Raw genomic sequence first — 24145 nt, 5'->3', positions numbered from 1 at the left:
GCATCAGACTTCCTCCTACAGAAACCCTGTCCCATTTCCCTTCTCTCTTAAGGAATATCTCTCTTAGGGTCCTCCCTGTTTCCCAGATTCACTGGTGGTGGGATTATAGGCTGGCACTCACCTGTTTCAATCTTAAAATCTATATATGACGGAGTACATACCATGTTTGTCTTTTAGTGACTGGGTTACCTCACTCAGAATGGTTTATTCTAGTGCCATCCATTTGCCTAAGAGTTTCAAGATTCCTTTATTTTTTTGTTTCACTTAGTCATACTTCATTGTGTAAATGTACCATTTTCTCTATCCACTTTTCAGTTCAGGGGCATCTAGGTTGCATCCAGGTTCTGGCTATTATAAATTTTGGTATGAACATAGTGGAACAGACATCCTTGTTGTATGAATGTGCATCTTTTGTGTATATGCCTAAGAGTGGAATTGCTGGATCTTGTCGTAGACTGATTGCCATTTTCTTAAGGAATCTCGATATTGATTTACAAAGTGGCAGTACAAGTTGGCACTGCCACCAGCAGTGAAGGAGTGTTCTCCATTCTCCACATCCTCTCCAGCATAAACTGTCATTGGTGTTATTGATTTTAGCCATTCTGACAGGAGTGAGATGGCATCACAGAGTTGTTTTGATTTGCATTTCCTTAATGGCTAAAGATGTTTAGCACTTTCATAAGTGTCACTCAGCCACTTTCGACTCTTGCATTGAGAATTCTCTATTTAGTTCTGTACCCCAGTTTTAATTGGATTCTTTGTTGTTTTGGAGACTTGCTTCTTGAGTTCTTTGTAAATTTTGGAGATCAGCCTTCTGTTAGGTAGGGTTAGTGTAGAACTTTTCCCATTCTCTCAGCTGCTTTCTTGTCTTTTTGATTGTGTATTTTGCCTTACAGAATCTTTTCAGTTTCAGGTGGCCCCATTTATTAATTGTAATTATATGTGCAATTCAAGAAGTTAACTCCATGATCTAGTTCTGTGATCATATTCAAGACACTAAAATTACATGCATATTACATCCACCATCTAAAAAATATATCTGTGATGGAATGGGTGAATAAAATATTAAGTATTTATCTCTGCTTTTTCTATACTCTTTTTTGTGTGATTTGCTCCTTGTGCAGGTAAATAAAAACATCTGTCCTGATTTCTTTTCTGTTCTGATGGCAAAATACCCTGACAAAAGCAAGTAAGAAAGGAAAGTGTATTATTTGGCATTCAATTCCAGGACCACCATAGCAATAAATACATTATGGTAGGAGTTTGAAGCAGCTCCATAAACACATCATAAAATCAAAAAAGAAAGGAATGCATTAGTGTCTGCTCACTAGTTTTCTGGATTGTCCCTATGTTAGTTGACTCTTACACAGATTAAAATCCCTTTCCTAGGTAACTGTGTTTCCTACATAGGCTAGGTCTTTCGATAGCAATTGCCATAAATAAATAAATAAATAAATAAATAAATAAATAAATAAATCCCTGCAAACATTCCCAGAAGCTAATCTCAAGTAGATAATCACCCATTAAGTTTCTCCTCTCAGGATATTCTGGATTATGTAAAGTTTAAAATTACAGTGGACCCTGACCATATCTAATCTGAAATCAAGGGAAATAGAATAGAGAACTATGAGTGGGGGAGTGGGGATGGGCTATAACAGGAGAACTGAGAGGAAAGAAGAGGTTTGGGATGGGTAAATATAGAGAGAAATCTAAAATAAAGGGCCATTTTATGAGTACTCTGGATGCTATATATAGAAGAAGCTCCCTAAAATAAATAGTTATATGAAGGTGACCTAAATGAAATCACCAAGAAGTAGAAAAGACAGAACCACCAGTGGCTATTTTTTAGCACCAGTGGCTATCTCTTGTCAGCAATTAAAGATAATTGTGAGAGGTTCAGTAAAGAAACTGAAATGGCCACTCTATGTGTGGACAAGGAAACATTTATTCTAACTAGCAAGGCAGTCTCTCCAGAAATTAGAAAGAAGAAAAAGTGAAAGACCAGGAAGATTAGAAAGAAAACGGGTATCTGAGAGAAGAGGATATGTGAGTTGAAGGAATCTTTGAAGTGTGTAAGAAGAACTTGTGAATAGGGCCTGAGAAAACAGAAGGTTATAATGGAACTTGATACGCTGATAGGAATGCCAGCCTGTGTTAAGGGTAGAAGTCCATGTCCACTTTTTCTAGATATAAAGGAAGTTAGTTCCTTTGAAATGTAGAAACCATCTTCCCAAGTTTCTGATGAAGTCTGGCTTTTGTCTCACTTCCAAAAATACTCCTGTACTCTAGATTGAGTCTATTTGTGTATACTTAGAATGATTTTTAGAGTTTATTAAATTGGACTTTACCTTGGAGCTGACAGAAGTTTACAGCAACAGGATTGGGTGACATCTAATTACATGCTTGGCCAAAGAGTTCCCGTGGGACTCCCCAACAACCCAGGCTGTATTCAAGTCTATTGTTTACTCTACAAAAGCTGACTGCCAGGCCAAATTACTGAAGAAAGCACCTACATAACTCACTGATCATAGAGTCCACCTTGTGAATACCTAGATCCTTTACCATAAGTTCTATCATGGTTAGTACAGAAAGATACTCCCCATGCTAACAAAGAAGAAACAAACACCAACCTAACCTAACCAAATACATTTTTAACTACAATGTTGACTCCCTTAGAATTACTGTTGGTGTGATGAGACGTCATAACCATGGAAACCGTTACGAAGTCATTTAACTGAGGGGCTTTCTTACAGTTTCTGAGATTCCAACATTTTCATAATGGTGGGGAACAAGGCAGCATGAAGGCAGACATGGTGCTGGAGGAACAGATGAGAGTCCTACATCTTACATGCAACAGGAAATCAATTGAGATACTGAGTGTTATTGTGAACATAGGAAACAATAAATCCTACAATTACAGTGACACAGTTCCTCCAATAATGACACACCCACACCATCAAAGTTATACTTCATAATGGTGCTAGTCTCTATGACATTATCTGTGCCTATTGCATTCAAACCACCAGAGTCCTGTGATATATGCTATAGGGCATATGAGCTACAAAGATGTCTCTGAGGAGAAGTAAATGGGCAAGTCCTGAGATGTTTAAAAGAAAAGGTAATTGGCTACTGAGAGTGAACCAGTTGAGGTCACTGTATGGACAGCTCATGATCACTGCATTAAGCATAGGGCACCTAAGCACATGATAGGTTGACCTTTAAAACCATTGACTGACTGTTTTTCCACTTCCTTATAATTCTGTGGGGTTTTTTTGTTTTAAAGGATACTTGCTATGTGTTAATAAATGAGTTCCTGCTTGACTAGACTGACTGCCCTGTCTGATTGTCTCCAGGGTCCTGGGACACTAGGGAATGGGTGAGCAGAACACTTACCTTTCCTTGGACCCTGCTCAGACTTCTGTGGTTGGGCTAAGCTCCTACAACATGCTAGTTGATGAAACAAATCTTATAGGAGTAACCAATAACTGATTTGATTTAAGGCCTGTGTCACAAGAGAACCAGAGACTATGTGGTCCAGGGACCTAGAGTAAAACCCCAAAATAGTCTCCCCAAAACAAACAAACAAATAGAAAAAATGACTCCTGATGATAATCTGATATACTCATAGATCAGTTCCTTGTTCAGCCATCATCAGAGAACTTCCTTCTGAAGCAGATAGAAACAAATACACAGCCAGAGACAATGCAAGAGTCAGAGGGAAAGGAGAAAAGAAAGAAAACAAGGCCCTATCATTCAGCATTATCAAAGGATGAAGATGCAGAGGCCATGTTAGCAGGTGCTTGGTCTGCATGGACCTGTACCACATGCGTCCCTGGAGCAAAAATAAGCAGTGGACCCATGCCACTGTCACTGACACAGAAGCTGTATCCAACTGATAACCACTTGCAAATGAAAATTTAGTTTTCTCCAAGGGAATCTCACTGGAGAAACAAAGTACACTTAAGGTACATTGTATGAGTATAGAAAATGTACTCAAATAAATTTTTGGAGTGTCCTCATCTCACAAAGTTTTGTCAGGGCCTTCCTTTTTTTCCTTTTAAAATTTTATCTTATTACTTTTAATTAAATTTTATTCATATATACTTTATAGGTACTTTGTGTATACATTATGGCTTTCAGTTTTATGCTTATATGGGATTCATGAATGTGTGAATGTTTATCTCTGTTTCTTGGACCTTCTTTTGGGCCCTTTCCTTCTATTTTCTCCAATTGTGTCCTGTTAGTTTTGTTCTATCTCATTCAGTTTTATTTTATTTTATCATTATCCCCTTAGTGGTCTTTTGCTTTGTAATGAGAAATAGAAAGGAAGGAGTCTGGACAGAAGGGAAAATAGGGAGTAATTTGGAGGAGTTGAGGAAGGATAAACTGTGCTCAGGATATATTATGAGAGAAAAAAATATAATTTCAGTAAAAGGAAAAAATGAGATGGGAAACCATTGGGTGTGGGGGAAATTGGATGGTTTATCTGTGTGAGAAAACTTTCAAGTCACAGCACAAAAAGAACCTAAAAACTTAAATAGCCCTCTTTGTAAGAGTGAGTATTTATGAAATAGAAAATGTTTGTGGACTGAAAAAAATTAATTCAGTTTTCAAGTTCTTAATTTAGTGTCCTTTCTTACTTCATCTGTCCTATTTTAGGAGATAATAAAAAAGGCTTTCATTGAGAAAATGAAGTGAAGGAAGTGTACATTTGTGGGAAAACATGCCTTAGCTGCCCTGAACCAGCTACACTACACAGGTGATGAAGATTCTGAAGCATGATAATCAGAAATTATAGTGCAAATAAAATTTAAAAGAAGCTATAACCTCAGGATTTCCATCTTACATTGCACATTATCTTACTTACAAGTAATAGGAGTTTTATTTATAATTTCAATATATGTATGACAGAAAAATATTCATTCATAAACAGGCTTCACAAACTAAAAATATAACAAACATGGTGTGATGAAATGATATTTAACCTTAAAGACTATGACATTATAAGTTAATAGCATAGTTTTTCTTATACCTGTGTGCCATACCCTTAACTTGTCAAAATTTTAAATAAGATATTTTTCTATACACAAACTACTTTATAAAAAAAGAAAACAAGAAGTTAAAGAAACCTAAGACATGGTATAAAACAATGCCTCCACAATGCCACCTTTCCTTTCTTTGTGGCAGGTGTTGACAGTATAGTCAATTAGCACTTACAGAGTGATCAGTCACTCCTCTCATATGTCATTCCAGTGTTCATACCAATTATTGTGCCCACTAATTGGCCTATGTTCCATATCTGGGCATTGTGGGGGTTTTTTGGTATTTTTTCATTTTTGTTGTTACAGTCTACATTCAATTTTATTTTTTATTTATTTTTAAATTTAATGTTAAATTAGAAACAAGGTTGCTTCACATGTCTGTTCAGGTCCCTCTCCGTCCCTCCCCTCCTCCCATGCCCTCCTACATTCAATTTTAAAACAACCACATATCATCTTGTTCATTATATAATTTGGTGTAACTTTCCATTGATGCTATGACTTCAGCCAGAGTTTTCAACAGGTGCCTTGTAAACAAAGAGGACAAAAGCATTCCCTTGACTCCAAGTAGATCTAAACAAAAAGTGACACATAATCTGAGCAGTACCAAATAAATAGATCCATCTAAACAGTAAACACTGACAGCAAAGAAAATCAAATTCCATAGACTGATGAAATGAAATGGATAGTTGCCATATGCCTACTTCTCTTTGCATACTGTGTGTGAAAAGTTAATTTCAGATGACAAAGCCATGTATAATCATACGCAGAGTCTATGCATGCCCTGAAGAATCTTATTCATGCAGGGAAATCTTGTTTCAAGAAAAAAATGAATTTCCTATGTTGGGGAATATGCCATTATAATGACAAATATTGCTTCAATTTTGAAATTATGTTTGTCAAAAAGCCAGTCATTTAAAGTAAGTCTTCTGTATGCCTCTTAGCCTTGTCTTTCTAACTGGCTCCAAAACAAGGAACAAGAGAATGAAGAGCATGAACAAAGCAAGGATCTGTAGAGGTTCCTCCACCAGAGGCAAACAAAACAAGTCTCACCAATTGAAATAACACCCCATATCCAATGTGACTATCATGCATTAAAAGTGATTATGAACAAAACAGAAGCAACAGAAACTTACAAACTCATGAAAACTGAACCTTTCAGTACTGAATGAAAAATGAGTTGAGACACATATTGAAGGCTTCTTGAGTACAAAACTTAAAGAAACTTGTGAGTTCAAATGAAGACAGTTCATTTACAATCACCATAAATATTTTTTGTTTTTTATTGTGTTAATTTTTATATAAATTAAGAAAAATCTTATTTTACATACCAATCCTAGTTCCCCCTCCTTTCCATCCTCCCATGCCCCCATACGAGTCCTTATTCACTCCCCAGGAAGGGTGCTTCCTCCCATGAGGAATCATCAAAGTCTTACACATCATTTTCTGTAGGACCTAGACAATCCCCCATGTGTCTAGGATGTGAGACACATGTCTGTGGGATTCCCCAGCATGGTCTTTAATCCTTTGCTTATCTCTCCTCCCTCTCTACAGCTGGATTTCAGTAGTTAGGCTTAGTGTTTAGCTGTAGATGTCTACTTCTGCTTCCATCAGCTACTGGATAAAGGCTCTATGATGGTATTTAAGATAGTTATTAATCAGAGGAGAAGGAGAGGTGGGAGGAGAACATGAGGTATTAGGAAGGTAGAGTTCAAGGAAGAACAGAGAAGGAGAGCAAGGAAAGGGATACTTTAATAGAGGAAGCCATTATGGGCTTAAGGAGAAACCTGGCACCAGGGAAATCTCCAGGGATTCACAAGGATGATCCCAACTAAGAAGGTAAGCAGTAATGGAGAGGCTACCTTAAATACCAATCCCCATAACAATTTAAGCACAATTCTTCACAGAACTGGAAAGGAAAAATTTCAGCTTTATATTATGAAACAAAAATCCTAGGATAGCTACAATAATCTTGAAAAATAAAAGTACTGCTAGAGGTGTCACTTTGCCTGATTTTAAATGGTGTTACAGATGTATGGTGATAAAAATCACATGAAATTAGCACAAAAGCTGACATGTTGGTAAATGGAATTGAATTGAAGTCCTAAACATAAATCCACATACATAACGTCACCGGCTTTTGATAAAGACGTCAGAAATATACACTGGAAAAATAATCTTCATCTTTAAATACGTAGAAGAAACCAAGTATATTAGTACTTATAACCCTGAACAAACTCAAGTCCTATTGGTTCAAAGATTTTAACATAAAGTCAAATGCATTCAACTTGATTGAAGAGAAAATGAACAATAGCCTTGAACTCATTGGCATCAGATAAATCTTTCTGAAGAGAAAACTGTTAGTGCAGACAATAAGGTCAACAGCTAATAAATGGTACCTCATGAAACCGTGAACTCATCAAGACAAAGTGGCAGTATACAAAATTAAAAAAGCTTCTGTCATGCCCTGAAAGAGGCCTAATATCCAAACATATAAAGAACTAAAAAAAAACCACAAAACAAAATTATGTATCAAGAAATCAAATAGCCCAATTTTAAAAATGTTCTTAAATGTTACATTTAAAAGTCAAAGTAGAAAATTCTCAGAAGAGAAAGCATAAATTGCTGAGAAACAGCGAAATGTTCAACAACCTTAGTCATTAATGAAATATAAATCAAAACTAATTTGAGATTATTATCTTATCACCATCAGAATATCTAAGAGCAATGGAATGGGTGACACATCATATTGCTGAGGATGTATAATGAGGGGAATTTTCATCCACTGCTGGTCAAAGTGCAAACATGTATAGTCACTGTAGAAATCATTGAGGTGGTTCCTTGAGAAGATGGGAGTCAATCTACCTCAAGATCCAACTATTATCAAATACCATATTTACCCAAAGGGTACTTCATTCTACCATAGATACTCTTGCTGAACAGTGTTCATAACTGCTATATTCATAATACCAAGATATTGAAAACATCTTAGATTTCCCTGAAGAATGAATTAAAAATGTGGAATATTTATACAATGGACTATTACTCAGTCATTAAAAATTATGAAATTTACTGGTAAATGTATAGAACTAGAAAAAATTCTGAGAGAAGTAATCCTGATCAAGAAAGGAAAATACGGTTTGTACTTATTTATATGTGTATAATACCTGTTAAGTTGATGAAAACTAAGCTATAATCTGCAGGTATGGAGTAAAGCATGAGGAGAGACAGATAACTCTTGTTAGCAGAAAACAGAATACACAGTTATGGATGAATTAGGGATAGAATGGGAGGATCTAATGGGAAGGAAAGGGGAAAGGTAGAGAAAGGAGGTAAGATGCAGCTAAAAAGCTGAATTAAGGGTCATTTGAATAGTACTATGGAAAACCTGTATAGATACATAAAAGTGAAAAAAATGAAATAATTAATTATTGGGGGAGTCAAAGTCCCAAACAGACATCTGTCTCTTTTATAGAAATTATTGTGTCTATTTTTTCTATCAAATTTATACTAAGTAGCAGCCAGTTCACACAGCACTGAAAACTTGGCTTCTAATTCTGTTTTCCAATAAATAAAAAAGAAAGGAATCAAAAAATTTGATGTGAGCATTGAATATGGATTCACAATGCTGAGTATACAAAAAGATCCTAAATCTGTAAGCAGTAGTAGTACAAAGAAAACTAGTGACTGACTGAACAACACCCTAGTGGACCGATTTGAAACAAATTGGACAACACTATTTACAAAACATTAACTGGATTATGTCCAAAGGAAACATATCTACTAATTACATGATTTTATATAAATAAATAAGAAGTTAAATAAATAATTAAATAAATGGACATTTGAACTTTTTTCCAGGCCAAGAATATAAAATGATTTACATGGAATATTCACTTGGAAGGGAGAGTTTCTCAGTCCCTCTTTAAACATATGAGCAATGTATGGAGACAAAGTTCTAGAAAATACTATTTAAAAATTGTTAGCTGAGCATGGTGGCATTTGGGAGGTAGAATCAGGTGGATCTCTGTGACTTGGACACCATCTTTGTCTACAAAGTGAATTCCAGGACAGCTAGGGCTGTTGCACTGACAAACCATGTCTCAAAAAACAAAGAAACAAAAAAATGATGAAAATATATCTTAAAATAATAACTTTAGAGTAGAGAAATATGACAAATAATATATTATTAGACTAACCAAGTTCAGACTAATAGTACAAAATTTATGTCCATGGGCTTGATTTGAGATGAAAGCCAGAAGATCCTGGTCAGATGTCCTACAAACACTAAGGGAACAAGGATGCCAGCCCAGACTACTATATCCAGCAAAGCTCTCAATTACCATAGATGGAGAAAACAAAATATTCCATGACAAAGCCAGATTTAAACAATACGTATCCATGAATCCAGCTCTACAGAAAATGCTAGAAGGAAAACCTAGAGCCAAGGAAGATAACTACATTCACAAAGACACAGGCAATATAGAATCATACTTTACAAAACACTAAAAGAAAAAGGGAGGAGAAACTACACAAAATAACTTCACTAACAATAAATCAAGCGCAAACAAGGATCACCAATCAATGGTCATTAATATCCCTCAATGTCAATGGCCTCAACTTACCTATAAAAAGACACAGACTAGCAGAATGGATACGAAGACAGAACCCTTCCTTCTGCTGCATACAAGAAACACATCTCAACACCAAAGACAGACGTTATCTCAGAGTAAAGGGCTGGGAAAAGATCTTCCAATCAAACGGCCCCAAGAAACAAGCGGGCGTAGCAATCCTAATATCTAACAAATTAGACTTCAAATTAAAATCAATCAAAAGAGATGAAGAAGGGCACTTCATATTCATCAAAGGAAAAATACATCAAGACGAAGTCTCGATTTTAAATATCTACGCCCCAAATACAAAGGCACCTACATTCATGAAAGAAACATTACTAAAGCTCAAAATGCACATAAAATCTCACACACTAATAGTAGGAGACTTCAACACTCCGCTCTCACCGCTAGATAGGACCTCCAGACAGAAACTTAACAAAGAAACAAAAGAATTAATAGAAGTTATGACCCAACTGGGTTTAACAGACATCTATAGAACATTCCACCCATAATACAAAGGGATATAGCCTTCTTCTCGGCACCACATGGAACCTTCTCTAAAATTGACCACATAATAGGAAACATATGTCAAATCTCCACAGATACAAAAAAATTGGAATAACCCCCTGCATCTTATCAGACCACCATGCATTAACATTAGAATTCAACAATAACACATACATATTTAAGCAAAATGAAACTCATTGAATATTTGCCTCTTAAAAAGGTGTATTTTTGTTGGGTTTTATATTTTCCTGTTTGTACATGACTTCAAGGAAGACTATTGAGTATTGAACAAGGAATAAGGGGCTCATTCCTGGAACAGGTTTTTTTCCTTTCTATCAGATGTTATTAGTTGCATATAGCTCTGTGTTGAGGGGTGGGCACCCGTGAATGTTTCTCTTTCATATTAACATATACCTTGTTATTATCCAACAAAAAATACACTCAGACTCAGTAGGTTGAATATATATGTAACACTAACAAAGCAAAAGAAGTTACAAACTTGAGAATGCTATTGGGAGAGAAGCAAACACGCTTAACTTCCAATCCATATCCACAGCACTTTTCTTTAACCTTTTATTAAACTGTATCCTATACAAGGGTCTTGGACCCTAGGAACTGTATTAGAGAGTAAGAAACAATATCTCAAAAGTCAAGTATCCTTCTGTAAAGTGTAATTCTAAGAAATTGTAGCTCAACTTAGCAAATTTTGAGTTAGTAGATTCTCATTAACCATACTCATTAATTTTCAGGTCACACCCCTGTACATAATAAAGAAGACTATGTATGTATTAATGTAGCTTCTCTGTCTCTCCCTCCCTGCCCCCCTCCCTCCCTCTCTCTCTCTCTCTCTCTCTCTCTCTCTCTCTCTCTCTCTTCCCATTTCTCTCTCTCTTTGTCTCTGTCTGTCTTTCTTTCTTTCTGTCTCTCATTTGGTTTTTCCAGACAGGATTTCTCTGATTTTAACAGTCCTGGCTCTTCTGGATCTCATGTTGTATACCATGCTGCCCTCGAACTCACAGAGATCTTCTGTCTCTGCCTCCCAAGTGCTGTGAGGTGTAGCTTTATTTGAATAGTCAAAAGTTACAACACCTGTAGTGGTTCTCATGAAAATGTTCCCCAAAGTCTTACAGGTATTATTTGAAATAATTAGGTCATGTGGCCTTGTTAGAGTAGTTATGGACTTGTGGAGGAAATATATATGCAACTTGTGGGGGGTAGCATTTGAGGTATCAGAAACTCAGTCAGGCCCAGTTGGCTCCCGCTCATTTCCTGTTGTCTGGAAATCCAGCTGTAACACTCTCAGTTCCTTTCCACCTGCCTTGTCTGTCTGCATGTTTCTTTCCCACCATGACACTGATGGACTAAACCTCTAAAATATAAGCCTTCTCCAATTAAATTCTTGTGAGTGTTGTCATGGGATTATAGGAGTCACCTAGCATGAGAACACAAGGATAACTTGTCCCTCATAATCAACTAAGCAGGCTTCACAGACACTGGAACAACAATCATGGAGCCTGCATAGGACTGTACTAAGTCCTTTGTATATATGTTGTATCTGTGCAGCTTGGTGTTCTTGTGGGACTCCTAACTATGGTAGTGTGGAATATCTCTGATTCTTTACCTGCCCTAGGGCCCTTTACCTCCTAGTGTGTTGACTATCTAGCCAGCATATTGTGTTTTGTGCTTAACCTCATTGCAACTTGTTATTCTGTGTTGAGTTGATATACATTGGAAACCTGTTCTTCTCTGAAGAGAAGCAAAAGAGGAGTGGATCTGAGGAATAAGGATTAAGGGCATGGTGAACAGTGGAAGGAGAGGTAAATGTAGCCAGGATGCAATGTATGAAATAATAATAACAACAATAATAATACAGTTGTCATGGGCACAGTATTTCTTCACAGCAATAGAAATTTTAGACATAATTAATACACCATTCTTTGCATAGTAGACCTTCCCTATGTTTAGACAGAGTCTATTGTATATATTTGACTTTTTAAAAGTACTTATTAATTTTAATTTTATAGTCTTGACCTGGATAACATGTTATTAATACTTTTTAAGCTCCATGAACTATTAATTTCGTTTCTTCAACAATTGGTTTAATGCATTATGCTTCCTGAGCATTTCTCTGATCAAAAGTAAAACATTCCACTTTAATAAAGATCATCAAGCTCAGAAGGTACTCTTGTAATATATCTCCTAATTGAAGCAACTTGGAAGTCAAACATAACTAAAGACTTACAAATAGTGAATCAAGAGACACAATGTTGTGTACTCAGGACTGTATATTTCAATATTTCATTGCTACCAGTGATTTATAACACATAGCTAGAGATGAAAATCACTAGTGTATCTAAAAAGAAAACACAAGAAAAGAAGAGTGAATATTAAGAGGTTTGAGCAAAATTCCAGAGAAAATATAACTTAAAGCTAGCACAATCCCCAACAATACAAAGAATTTTCCTTATTCCCAAGAGGAAGACCATACGACAACAAAAGGGGCTCAAGGGGATACAAATTGGGGAGGAAGAGGTCAAACTTGTACTGTTTGCAGGTAATATGATAGTTTACATAAATGACCCAAAGAACTCTAGCAGGGAACACTTACAGCTGATTAACACCTTCAGCAATGTGGCAGGCTACAAGATCAACTCAAGAAGATCAGTAGCCCTACTATATACAGATGATAAAAGGGCTGAGAAAGAAATCAGAGAAACATCAGGCTTTCAATTGCCACAAACAACATTAAATATATTGGAGTAACACTAACCAAACAAGTGAAAGACCTGTATCGCAAGAACTTTGAATCTTCAAAGAAACAAATTAAAGAAGCCCTCAGATTATGGAAAGAACTCCCATGCTCTTGGATAGGTAGGATCAAAGTAGTAAAAATGACAATCCTGCCAAAAGCAATCTACAGATTCAATGCAATCCCCATTAAAATCCCAGCACAATTCTTCACAGACCTTGAAAGAACAATAATTAATTTTGTATGGAAAAGCAAAAGAACCAGGATAGCCAAAACAACCCTGTTCAACAAGGCAACATCTGGAGGCATCACCATCCCTGACTTCAAGCTCTATTATAGAGCTATAGTCCTGAAAACAGCTTGGTATTGGCACAAATATAGACAGGTAGACCAATGGAATCGAACTGAAAACTCTGATATTTACCCACACATGTATTAACATCTGATCTTTGACAAAGAAGCTAAAATATGCAATGGAATAATGAAAACATCTTCAACAAATGGTGCTGGCATAACTGGAGGCTGGCATGTAGAAGACTGCGGATCGATCCATGTTTATCACCATGCACAAAACTTAAATCCAAATGGATCAAAGACCTCAACATAAATCTAGCCACACTGAACCTCTTAGAAGAGAAAGTGGGTAGTACCCTTGAACGAATTGGTACAGGAGACAGCTTCCTGAACATAACACCAGTAGCACAGACAGTGAGATCAACAATTAATAAATGGGACCTACTGAAACTGAGAAGCTTCTGTAAGGCAAAGGACACAGTCAGCAAGACAAAAAGGCAGCCCACAGAATGGGAAAAATATTCACTAACCCCACATCTGACAGAGGGTTGATCTCCAAAATTTACAAAGAACTCAAGAAGCAAGTCTCCAAAACATCAAAGGACCCAATTAAAAAGTGGGCTGCAGAACTAAATAGAGAATGTTCAATAGAGGAGTCTAAAATGGCTGAGAGGCATTTGAGAAAGTGCTCAACATCCTTAGCCATCCGGGAAATGCAAATCAAAACAACTCTGAGATACCATCTCACTCCTGTCAGAATGGCTAAAATCAAAAACACCAATGACAATTTATGCTGGAGAGGATGCGGTGAAAGGGGGACACTCCTCCATTGCTGGTGGGAGTGCCAACTGGTTCAGCCACTTTGGAAATCAGTATGGAGATTCCTCAGAAAAATGGGAATAAACCTACCACAAGACTCAGCAACTCCACTCTTAGGCATATATCCAAAAGATGCCCATTCATACAACAAAGATATCTGTTCCACTATGTTCATAGCAGCTTTATTTGTAATAGCCAGAACTTGGAAGCAACCTAGATGTCCCTCAACCGAAGAGTGGATAGAGAAAATGTGGTACATTTACACAATGGAGTACTATTCAGCAGAAAAAACCGATGGAATCATGAGATTCGCAGGCAAATGGATGACACTAGAAGAAACCGTCCTGAGTGAGGTAACCCAGTCACAAAAAGAGAAACATGGCATGTACTCTCTCATATATGGATTTTAGACATAGATCTGGGGAGTGCCAGCCTACAATCCTATGGCCAGAGAGTCTGGGAAACCGAAACTTCATTTAGTGGGTGATCGAAGAAGAGGCAGACTCCCTCGGTTAAGTACTGAGCTGAACTCAAGAAAGCCAGTAACAGAGAGGGAGGACTGATGATCAAAGGGATTAAGACTGGGCTGGTTTAACCCCCAGAAACAGCTGACCAGACAAAGGTTAACTCTTGAATCCCAGGCATCAGCCTGGGAATCCAGCATGGGACTGATCAAGACCCCCTGAATCTGGGTGTCAGTGAGGAGGCCTAGGTAATCTATTGAGCCTTGGGCAGCAGATCAGTACCCATCCCAAGTATACACACGGACTTTGGACTCCCATAGAACAATGTGAGGTGCACTCTCACCCTGAACTCTTGGGGAAGGGTCTAGGCCCTGCTCTATATGAAATGACAGACTATGGACACCCCTATGGAGGGCCTCACCCTCCCTGGGGGAATGAGGTGATAACGGGGGGGGTTGGGGTGAGGGCACGGGAGGAGGGGAGGGAAAGGGAGAGGGACCTGGAACTGACTTGTGAAGCAACCTTGTTTCTTATCTAAATTTAAACTGGAAAATAAAATAATAATAATAAAAGAAAACCCTGCTCAACAATGCAACATCTGGAGGTATCATCATCCCTGACTTCAAGCACTATTATAGACCTATAGACCTGAAAACAGCTTGGTATTGGCACAAAAATAGACAGGTAGACCAATGGAATCAAATTGAAAACCCTAATATTAGTCCACAAACCTATGAGCACCTGATTTTTGAAATAGAAGCTAAAATTATACAATGGAAAAAAGATAACATCTTCAACAAATGATGCTGCTGGCATAATTGGATGTTGGCATGTAGAAGACTGCAGATAGACCCATGTCTATCGCCATGCACAAAACTTAAGTCTAAATGGATCAAAGAACTCACCATAAATCTAGCCATACTGACCAGGCGGTGGTGGCACATGCCTTTAATCCCAGCACTCAGAGGCAGATGCAGGCAGATCTCTGTGAGTTCGAGGACTGGTTGGAACGACAGCCTCTAAAACAATACAGAGAAACCCTGTCTCGTAAAACCAAAAAAAGAAAATCCAGCCACACAGAACATCTTAAAACAAAAAGTGGGAGGTACCCTTGAACGAATTGGTACAGTAGTCTGCTTCCTGGACATAGCACCATTAGCACAAACACTGTGATCAACAATTAATAAACGGGACCTCCTGAAACTGAGAATCTTTTGTAAGGCAAAGAACAGTCAGCAAGACAAAAAGGCACCCCACAGATTGGGAAAAGATATTCACTAACCCCACATCTGGCAGAGGGCTGATCTCTGATATTTAAAAGAACTCAATAAGCAAGTCTCCAAAACACCAAAGAATCCAATTAAAAAGTGTGGGACTGAACTAAATATAGAATTCTCAACAGAGGAGTCTAAAATATCTGAGAGACACCTAAGAAAGTGCTCAACATCATTAGCCATTAGGGAAATGCAAATCAAAGCAACTCTGAGATATCATCTTACCCCTGTCAGAATGGCTAAAGTCAAAAACACCAATGACAGTTTGTGCTGGAGAGGATGTAGAGAAAGGAGAACACTCCTCCACTGCTGTTGGGAGTGCCAACTCATAAAGCCACTATGGAAATCAGTATGGAGATTTCTCAGGAAAATGGGACTCATTCTATCACAAGACCCAGCAATTCCATTCTTAGGCATATACCCAAAAGATGCCCATTCACACAACAAGGATGTCTGTTCCACTATGTTCATAGCAGCATTATATGTAATAGTTAGATCTTGGAAGCAACCTAGATGCTCCAGAACTGAAGAGTGGATAGAAAAAAATGTGGTACATTTACACAATGGAGTACTACTCAGCGGGAAAAAAAAACCAATGGAATCTTGAAATTTGCAGGCAAATGGAAGGCACTAGAGGAAACCATGCTGAGTGAGGTAACCCAGACATAAAAAGATAAACATGGTATTTACTCATTAATGCATGAATTTTAGATATGGATCAAGGGAATGTCAGCCTACAATCCCAGTGTCAGTGAGTCTCAGAAACAGAGAGGTTCCCAAGAGAGATGCATGATACCCCAGAGAAGTGGAATGAGGCAAGATCTCCTCAGAAGATTGGGAACTTCAGGGGAGGGGAGAGGGAACAAAGAAAAAGAGATATGGATAAGAGGCTGAGAGAAGAAGGCTTGGGGAAGCAGGAAGGTTGAGTCAAGGTAAGAATAGAGAAGAACAGAATGAGAGATTCCATAACAGATTGAGTCATTATAGGCTTGAGGAGAGAGCTGACACTAGTGATATCTCCAGAGAACTACTAGAATAACACAACTGGCAAACTTGGCAATAGTGGAAAGACTACAATAATAGCCCCATCTTGATGACAAGGTTGACGGTTACTTATATGCCATCCTAGAACCTTCATCTAGTAACTAATTGAAGCAGAGACAGATACCCATAGCTAAACACTGAACTGAACTCCTGGAACCTTGTGACAGAGATAGAGGAGTGATGAGCAAAGGGGTCAAGACCATCATGGTGAAACCCATAAAGACAGCTGACTGGACAAGGGGGAGCTCTTGAATCCCAGTCTGATGGCTGAGAGGCCATCAGGGGACTGATCCAAACTCCATGATTGTAGTGTCAATCAGGAGGCCACAGAAATAACTGGGGCTTTGGGTAGTAGATCACTGTTTACCTTGGTGTATGAATGATCTTTGGGAGACCATTCCCAATACAGGGATTCTCTCTCAGCCTGGATACATGGGGAAGGGCCTATGTCCTGCACTGTATGAAATTACAGACTTTGGAGATCCCCCAAAGAGGGCATCAGTCTCCCTGGGGAATGATCTGGGTATTGGGTGGGGGACTGTGGAGGCTGGTGGAGGGACAAGGGAGGAGGTGTGGGAGAGAGAGGGAGCTGGGATTGACATGTGAAATATTCATGTTTATAATTTAAATAAAAACATGTATTGAAGAAAAAAACAAATAGACTTATCAAAAAATAATTTAGGTACTTCTGGTTGTAAGGGTTTATATCAGAGTCATTTTAGTCCATTATTTTCATCTATCTTTATGCCAGTACTTTGGCATTTTTACTACAATATCTCTATAGTGGAACTTGTAATTGTGACATATTTATGTTTTCTGCAGTATTCATTTCTTTTAGTATTTCATTGTTCTTTCATACATCCATGTGCATCTATTTTCATTATTGTACATGGAGCTAGTTAGTTTGATCAGCATCATTTGTTAAAGATTCTTCTTTTTTTTCTCCAGCATGCATTTAGGACTTCCTTTCCAAAATCAAGTTCTGTAGAATGTGGAACTATGTCTGGAATTTTATTTCTATTTCATTGGTTAATCTATTTGTGTTTATGCCACTACCATGCTGTTTTTATGACTGTACCTCTGTAATACATCTTGAAATCTTGGATGATGATACATCCAGTAGTGTGTGTGTGTATATATGTATTAGTGCTCATGAAGTGCTAACATATGAAGTTGAATATTGCTTTTTTATGGCCAAGCAACAGTTTTAAAGGCTCAAAAATTTTTAGGCATCAAGGAAATGTATATTTTAACTGCATTGAAAATTCATCTTACCTCAGAATGGTCAAGATAAAGCAACAACAAAACAAAAATGCAAATGTCAGCATATGCTGCTAAAGGTGTGGGAACAGGGAATATTTATTCATTGTTGTTATAAGAATAAACTGATACAATTTATAACAAAATGAGTTCTGAGTTCATTAAAAATTTGAAAATTGATCTACCATAAGACACACCTATACCACTCTTGGGAATATTCCTGATGGTCTCTAAATATTATCACAGAGATAATTGTTTATCCATGTTCATTGTTGCTTTATTAATATAGCCAGAGATTGCGAACACCCTGCATGTCCATCAATGGGATATTGTCTAGCTCTAAAGAAGAATGGAATTATTAAATTGGCAGATACAAATTTGGAAATAGAATAAATATTTCTGAGTGAGGTAACTCAAATCCCAAATGGAAAATGTGAATGTTATCTTTAATATATATATACATATATATATCAAAATTATCACAGATGAAATACATAGTAAAGAACAAGGGAAAATATGTGATGTATTGAGATGAACAACCAACATTAAACATTGGAGAATAAAGGTCCTTGTGCTCCCAGATAGTACTAGGGAAGTCAAGAATGTTAAATGTCCAACATTGCCTTTTAAAGGTATATGATGTAGAACTGGCTTGCTTCTCAGAAGGCTGGCACTGGCTGATAGCATAGATGAACCTTGTGTTATATATAGTGCCAGAACTTACCAAGTTCCCACAGTCAGGACCAGAGTTGACTGATAATCTAGCTGACTATCTCATATTTATGGCTTGGGACTATATCAGACGCCAACTAGTAGAATTGTAAATACTTATTGTCTTGGTTACTTTTGTTCTATCTATAAGGAAAGAGTCTTTCCAAAGTTCCCACAATTAGGACCTGAGGTAGCTAATACCCAAGATAACATCTGTACTTTCTGTGATGGATACCACACCAGATCCTTCAGCTATTTCTTTAAGATAAACTATGGAGCCTAACTTTATAACCCATGTTTAGAGAAGAAACTCCATGTTCTTTGAGAAGAATTTCAATGTGATTATGCCACATTATTCACAGAAGAAAAGAAATCTTTTCCTACATTGTAATGTAGCATGATAAATAAAAAACCCAGAAAATGATATTGGGGTTCAAGCTTCAAATAAAGATCAGAAAAGCAAAGCAGCCAAGCCATGAGATCTTACCTCTACCTAGCAGAAATGACCACAAATCCTCAGAGCAAGACTCTGAATTCCTGCCTCTTCCTTCTTACACTCCTTTCTCTACCCAGCCATATCTTCCTGTCTCCACCCATTACACCTGGGAATAAAACTGTGTGAAACCAAGTTCTGAGATCAACTTTGTGTGAGCTGTTTCTTTTAGGACTGGGATAATCTCTTGTAGGCAGTGTGGCTTTGATCCAACAGAGATCAGTCTACTTATTAATCCTGAGTCCAGGGACTAAAGGTGTGTACCACCACTGACTAATTGCTATAGCTTGAGACTGGCTTTGCTTTCTGAATCTTCAGGCAAGATTTAATAAACAAAGAATAATATATCACCATATTGTACATTTTTTGTATTTTCAAGACAGGTTTTCTTTGTGTAGCTTTGTGGACCAGGCTATCCTGAACTCACAGAGATCGACCTACATCTGCCTCCCAATTGCTGGTATTGAAGGTGTCTACCACCACTGCCTGCCTTGTGCTATTCTTAATTATGCCTAAAATAAACCGCTTGGTGTAAGACTATACAGTTTAACCAACACTGGCTACTGAGTCATGATGAACCACATTTCCTTCTTTCCTCACAGAAATTGTTACTCTGCTGGCTTGCCATTTGGAGAGGTCCCAGTTGAGGAAGCATTTTGAAAAGTCTTATGAGGACATATTGCTGTAGAATCTCCTAAATAATAGGAGAGCAAGTGCTCCAACTATACATCTTATGCCACCAAGTAAAATATCCTCTACCAGAAATGGACTACTTGAAGTTGACTTCCCAGGCCAAAGTCCCCCCAACACCAAAATACACAAACTGTTTCCAAGACTATCAGTTATTCACCACAAATTGATGGTTATGCCCTGTTGTTGAAGACACAGCTTCCTTTTGTCATTGAACATGGAAAAATGGAGCTAGTGACGTACTAGAGGCTTCAATGAATAGACTAATTTTCAAGATGCTGGAAAATACTTTGCACATTACCAAAAGAGAAAAAGAATCAATTTCATCCTGGTACAAAATCTCTTAAAATAGAATATTTCAGACATGAAATTATCATCCTACATATAAACTTACAAAGACTATGACACAAGCCCTGTCTTTGTTCAAATGAGGCAAATGTATCATAGTACTGAAAAGGGAAAGTAGACACAAAATCTTATGTCTTATCAAGAAGGTCTTTCCAAATGGCAGCTGCTGGAAAATAGAAAATCAGGTTTTGTATATGGAGTATATCCATCACACTCCAGGGAAGACCTCATGCTCAGAGCAGTTGACCAATACAAAATAGACTCCATGATTTTGTTTTGTAAATTTTGGGTTTCTGATTTTCTTTATTTATATTTATCTATTTTGAATTGTTTGTTTCTGTTGTTTGCCCTTTCCCCTATTCTAGAGAAAATAAGTATCTAGAAAGAGAGAATAAGCATAATGTGTATGAAGGTGGGTGGGTATGGAGGTGGGAAGAATCTGAGAGGAGATGGAAAAGGGGAAAGAATATGATCAAAATATATCAAATGATTTTTGGATCCACATCTCCACTTTTTAGATGATTTTTTTAAATTTAAGAAATATGTAATTTGTCAACTTTTATTTTCAGGACTTTTTAATTTTATTAAACTTATTTGTCCTTTTTGCACCACTTTTGGCAGCTTCTTGCTGTTTCCCTTTCTGAGAGAAAGGGGAAGCAGGGAAGATAATGAGCAAGACATGAAGTTGTGTGGGTAGAGAGTTAGGGAGAATCTGGGAGGAGATGATGAAGGGGAAGGAATATGAGGAAATATATCATTTACTTGAAACAGTTAAATTAAAATTTAAATCTATATAATCCATCACAGATGAACATTACAATTGTAGCAGAAAAGCTAAATCCCTGAGGGACTGTGCTACTGGCATCACATGTCTGGATATGTAGTGATCAGGAGGAAAAATAAGATCACAAACTTACACAGTGAGAAAAACACTGAACAAATCTTACCTCACTACTAGCTATGGAACAGAAAAATTACATCTCTCTAGAGAAAAAATAATTCCTTTGATTAGACATTTGTTTTTAAATCAATGCTATTTTAAAGAGAATTTATTTAAAAACTAAATGCCTGTAGTTTGATTATATTACTGCATTCACAAATTTGTGTGACTTCTACAGACATCAAATTCCAAAATAAGTGCGTCACTCCCTTCATTCAAAGAAGCCCCTATACATTTAATGTTTTTCCATTCCTTCCTCCACTCTTTCTAGCCAATCAACAGTTTTATTTGAGTATCGAAATAGCCATTTGGAAAAAATCACATAAATAGAATCAGATAACGTGCCTGTCAGAGTTCTGAATTCTGTACATCTCATCAACAGTTATGATTTTCTATGTTACTGGACCTCCTATTCACCAAACATAATAAAGTTTAAGTCATGCTAAATTCCAATATTTAATTAGCCCATTACCTCAATAGGAAATGCAAATCTTATTTAGAGAAGTATCAATAATGATATGATTTATTGGAGCTGGTACAGTAGTTTCTATACATTAGCTAGAAATATTTAGGACATTAAATTTAAATGTTTTCATTTTGATAAAAACATATTCAGAATATTTTTAACTAATTCTGAAAAGTTTGTAATAATCATAGAGAAACATATAAATTTACTAAATTTTTCAAATGTCCTAGTAGATACAGTGTTGGTTCTATTCTTGCTTATTTTAAAGTTTGTGAGATGGTCTCACTATATAGATCAGGTTGAGGTTAAACCAGGGATCTTCCAGCTTCACTTTCCTTATTGCTGGCATTAAAAGCTAGTGCCACTGTAGGTATAACACTATAATTCTTTTTTATTTGGTGATTTTTGCATTTACTACCAAAGTTTTGCTTGCTTATTTTTATCCACTTTAAAAATTTGTATTTTATTTTTGAGATAATGTAATTACATTTTACCCTTATAACATATTTCCTCCAAAACCTCACATATAATTTTCACCATTATTCAAAAACATGTTCTCATTTTTCTCTAATTTTATTGCACACACACATGTGTGTGTGCAGTCTTGTCAGTATTTCTGAAATACATACAATATACACATGCACGTACAAATATACATACACATATTATAAATATATACTGCATAATATATACATTTATTTACATAAAATCCTAAATATAACTGTAATGCTTCTTGTATATATGTTTTTTGGGGGGGTTTCTTTTTGGTTTTTTTAAGAGACAGGGTTTCTCTGTATTGTTTTGGAGGCTATCGGTCCAGCCCGGCCTCGAACTCACAGAGATCTGCCTGCCTCTGCCTCCCGAGTGCTGGGATTAAAGGCATGCGCCACCGCCGCCCGGCTGTATATATGTTTTAATGGATGACTGGCATGTATAACCACTTTGGGTACTCTTCATTGGAAAAGGCTACCTACTGTCTTCCCAGCATTTCTGAGTTTCTGTGGTTCTTTCTGTAGGGTGGATGCCTCCTGGGATTTTTTTCTCTGTCTAGTTCGGCATGTCCATAATTATCTTTCCTGCTCAGGTCACATTATGGTAATTGGTCTAGTGAGACTTTATAGGTGCAGATTCTGATATGAGTAGAAGACACGATCTCACAGCAAACTCCCTAATTCTCTGGCTCTTACAGTCTCTCTGCAACATCTTCCCTAAGTCTGAGATGAAGCAGTGTTTTGTAGATGTATCCATTAGGACCAGGGTCTATAACTCCGCAGTATGTTTGGTTCTGGTTTTCTGTAGTTTTCTTCATCTGTTCCATGATGAGGGGTGGGGACTGCACTTACCTGTTGCTAAAAGGACAGAGGCTTATATATCATTGCTAGGGATTATGCTGGTTTAGTGGTAGGGATTCTTCTCCAAAAACCATGATTTAATGTGCACTGGGTAGGTAGGTTCCCAGTAAAAGGCATAGTCTCCCTCTTACTGAGTGGGTCTTAAATCCAATGAGAGAGTTGGTTATTGTCAACATAGGTGCACCACTACTGCACCTTTAGAGATATTGTACCATTCCAGGTTTAATTGGTTTGTAGACATCATATCTGGTTAAGACCCTTGATTGCCTCTCTCCATTAGAAGATGCTTGGCATCTCCTGATACCATACAAGCTAGACCTCAAGGAGGTGATTTTCCAAATGAACAACAACAACCTATAATACATATAATTCCATTCATGAAATTCCATATATAGTTTGGATGAACTTTATATTTCTTAAGGAAACATAATATATTTGAAGGATTTGGCAGAAAAAAAATCAGTGAAATGACACAGTGAATTAAAAACACTTGCCACAAAGTCTGACAAATGGAGTTTGATCCCTGGGACACAGATAGTGGAAAGACAAAACCCCCTCCTGCGAGCTGCTCTAAATCCATATTTACCCCATGTCTTGTATGTTCTTATTCACACTACATAAATAAGTAAATGAATGAATAATTAAATTATTTTTAAATGATCAATGAATTAGAATAATAGAAACAAATTTATAGTAATATGTAGATTCAATGACACAAGTTAATAATAAAAATATGATATGCAAAAATTAATTTCTAAAAATAGTAGAAGAACTAATTAGTTTTAGTAAATAAAATTAAATTACCTCTACAGACTGGTGTGTACTGAAACATAAGGGGAACTTGGTTGAGTCCTACATAATAAATACTACAAAGACTTGAATCTGCATTATGTTCAATTTGTTATTAGAACATTTACATGAAAATGTTAGCCTATAAGAAGCCAAAAGAAACTTGTTTATCATTCCACTATATCCCAATGCCTTTCTTTATGCTGATGCTCTTATTAAAATTTCAAGGGAATGTCATAATCATTCAGAAAAGGTTTCTTTAAATTTTATGCGTACCATATTATCAAGTACAC

Source organism: Mesocricetus auratus, unplaced genomic scaffold (genome assembly GCF_017639785.1).
Source record: "Mesocricetus auratus isolate SY011 unplaced genomic scaffold, BCM_Maur_2.0 Super-Scaffold_6730, whole genome shotgun sequence".
In the NCBI taxonomy this organism is placed as follows: Eukaryota; Metazoa; Chordata; class Mammalia; order Rodentia; family Cricetidae; genus Mesocricetus; species Mesocricetus auratus.
Note: the sequence above shows the minus strand (reverse complement) of the source record.